Raw genomic sequence first — 3864 nt, 5'->3', positions numbered from 1 at the left:
CCCTCCCCTCTCCTCTCCTCTCCTCTCCTCTCCTCTCCTTGTTCTTTAACTTTCTTCTGCTTTTTCTTTCTGCCAGTGTGCCCCACCTATCCTTTCTCTGCCTAGTCACTGGCCATTCAGCTCTTTGTTAGACCAATCAAGTGCCTTAGGCTGGCAAGGTAAAACAGCAACACATCTTTGCATAAATAAACAAATGCAACACACAGATACCTCAGCATAAACAAATGTAACACCTTTTCACAGTTAAAGTAAGATAGCTCAGCATAAACAAATGTAACACATCCTTGCCCAGTTAAAATAATATTCCACATCGGGCACCTATCACCAAGCTTGCCATTTTAAGTTCAATCCCAGGTTGCACATGGTGGAAGGCAAGAACTAATTCCCACAAGATGTTCATGGATCACTTGGATAATAAAGCCCCCTTATATTGCTGTTGTAGCAGCAATTCAGATCTCTTTTGAGACCCCATTTTGATATTAGCAATACAGAAGCTTGTGTGCACAAGATACCTTGTGGTGCTGGGAGTGACTGCAGTTATGAAATAGCAGTTAAAATGTTATAATTGGGGGCCACCGCAACACAAAGAATTTTATTAAAGGGTCTCAGCATGAGGGAGCCTGAGGACCACTGTTAGAGAGCTGTAGCATTAGCAAGGTTGAGAACCCCTGACTCAGGGATTCTAGCTACTAGCACTAGCTACTCTTCTCAGAACTCACATGCTGACTCCCATCTGTAGCTCCAGTCCCAGGGGATCTGACACCTTCTTCTGGCCTTGATGGCCACTGCCACCACACTGTGCACAAACATGCATGCAAGCAAAGTCTTTACCCGAACACATAAAATTAATGAGTAACTTTTCTTTGGTATAAGGAAGATCAAAACAGAAAATGTTTTATAGACCTCTGTAATTAAATTAGGCAGCTACTCTGCAGTTTGTATCATCAAATATATTTGCATAATTAAAACTTAAACTTGATTCAGGCAGGGTGGTGTATGCCTGTGATCAACACTCAAGAGGCAGAAGTAGATGGTGAAATCAAGGAGAGCCTGGGTTCCCTGCCAAGAGTCTGTCTATGAACAATAAGCAGAGGCAGCTGAACTTGGAGCTTGAGGTGTATAGCTCACTGGCATAGTACTTGTCAAATATACACAGGCCCTGGGTAGGATCCCCCAAACCAACACACACATGATTCCTTGATAAATATCTTTTGAGATACGTTGAACTTAGCTAGCCACTGACACAAGCATGTAATCATGGTTGCTTGAGAGGCTGAAGCAGGAGAATACCAAGTATGAGTTTTTAGACCACAGAGTTACTTAAGGGACTGAGACCCTGCTTCCAACGGAGTTTAAAGATGAGTCTGCAACGTAGTTAAGTGATAAAGTGCTTCTCTGTCATGTACAGGGTCCTAGATTTAATCCCTAATACTGAAAAAGAAACAGTAAGTAATACATTTCACACACATACATATGCACAAATATGTCTGTGTGTATGTATGTATGTATGTATGTATGTATGTATGTATGTATATATGCCTTTGATGCAATGCCAGCGAGAACACTGAACCGGAAAGTTCACAGTAACTAGAGAGGGCAGCTTGTCATGGAGGTGGAGCTGCAGCGTCAACAGCCGAGAACAGTTTCACCACACTGGTGCAGCTGCAGCCAGTGCAGCCCCGTCATGACGTCATCATCTTGATGTCCTGTGAACCAACCCCTGAGCCCTCATGACCACTCCATTCCATGCTCACTCTGTCAACACCCGCAAAGGCCTGGAGGGAAGTCCTTAGGACCTGCTAAACATGGCCTATTTGGTGGTGCGAGCAAAAACCTGGCATTTTTCCGGGACTGGTTTAATTCATGTTCACGGGCATCTCTAGTCTCATTTTTTCCCATTCTTTATGACTGAAAAAAGTTACCATTCTGTATATAAGGCAAATGTTTTCTCTGTCCGCTCTTCTCTTGATGGACACCTAGGTTGGTTCCATAGCTTCCCTATAGTTAATGATGCTGCAATTCATACTGAGGGGCAAGAGCCTCTATGGCATGCTAACTTGGAGTCTTTGGGATAAATACTCAGAAATGGCATAGCTCATTGTTGTTCAATTTTTTAAAGTTTTTTTCTTCTCCCATACATTACATCTGGGCCTCTTCCTAGTCCCTCCTCCCACCTCTCCTCTCCCCAGAATCAACTCCCCCATTCCCCTTCAAAACAACACAATAAGAAGAGCAGGCCTCCCAGAGATATCCCCGAACATGACCCAACAAGATACAACAAAATTAGACACAAACTCTCATTTCATGGCTGGACGTGGCAACCCAGTAGGTGGAAAAGGGTCCCAAGTGGAGACAATCCCTACTCTCATTGTTGAGAGTCTCCCAAGAACACCAAGCTATACAACCATAAGGTATATGCAGGGGACCTGGCTCAGACCCATCAGGGTTGGTCACTTCAGTTTCTGTAAGCTCCTATGAGCCACTATGTCCCCTGATTCTATGGACCATGTTCTCATGGTGTCCTTGACCCCTACCTCCCCATCTTCTGCAGGGTTCCCCTGGCTCTGACTAGTGTTTAGCTATGGGTCTCTGCATCTGCTCCCATTGGTTGCTGGGCGTTATCCCTCCGAAGACAATTGGGCTAGTCTCTGGCCTATCAGTATAGCAGGATAAATCATTAGGAATCATTTCATTGACCTTTTTTCCAGTCATGTTTGGCTCTATCCTGGGTCTCTGCACTGTCCCGCCTCTGGGACTGGCTGTCCAGGCAGTATCCGACATGGACTCCCTCTCATGGCATGGGCCTCAAGTTGGACCAGTCATGAATTGGCCACTCCCACAAGTTCTGCACCCTCTTTGCCCCAGCACTTCTTGTAGGCAGGACAGATTGTAGGACAAAGATTTTGTGGTTGGGGTCACTCTTGGATGATCCAGAATTTGGGCTGGGATATGATGATAAGAGGGGGTACTGTTGGGGGAAGGCTGGGTAGGCTCTGAGGGTGTTTGTGGTCAGCCAGCATAGAGTTACCTGGGGTTCTGGGTACAGCATGGTCTCTGGTAAAGCAGAGGCCTTCAGTCAGGGTTGTGAGCTGGAGTATGGTCGCTGTTGTTCATTTTTTAAAGAAGTCTTTCTCCTGACCTCTGCTAGACTGGTTGACATCTCCATCAGCAGTGTAGAAGGGCTTCCTTTTGTCCATATCCTCGCCAGCTTCTATTATTTATTATTTTTTTGTTTGCTTATTGGTTTTTTGAGACAGGGTTTCTTTGTAGCTTTGGAGCCTGTCCTGGAACTAGCTCTTGTAGACCAGGCTTGCCTTGAACTCATAGAGATCCGCCTGCCTCTGCCTCCTGAGATTAAAAGCGCATGCCATCACCGCCTGGCATTATTTTTTTTCTTATGACTGTAAGGCACAGTGTAAAATGCACGTGAGTATGAGGAAAATAGCATTGACAATGGAGAAATTATTTCAATCCCGGGGCAGGAATAAAGGAGTATGAACGAATGTTAAGAGGTTCTGGGCTAAGCATGTCATGTTTCTTATTTGAGATCCTGACTTCCTTTGGGGTGATTCAAATATTGCTAAGTAGTCCCAGGCATTAATGATAAGAGTGGAGATTGCTACCTTGGAGAAGGCCAATGCAGTCTTACGTTTGTCATTTAATTTTAAATTAAAATAGCCACATTACCATCCCGCAGAGAGAGTGCGCTACAGAGAATTCACGCTAAGGAATACAGTGAACAACCACACAGCCAGCCATCAACTGCCCCCTTGCAGACTGATACCAACTGGGGCAGTCTGAGTCTGAGGGATAATCCTTCCCTTCCAGTCGTGGGTGCTCAAGTGGTGGGTGCTGTGTGTGGAA

The sequence above is a fragment of the Alexandromys fortis genome, unplaced genomic scaffold, assembly GCF_014885135.2.
Source record: "Alexandromys fortis isolate MF-2015 unplaced genomic scaffold, M_Fortis_MF-2015_v1.1 scaffold_18, whole genome shotgun sequence".
Lineage (NCBI taxonomy): Eukaryota > Metazoa > Chordata > Mammalia > Rodentia > Cricetidae > Alexandromys > Alexandromys fortis.
This window is presented reverse-complemented; position numbering follows the sequence as displayed.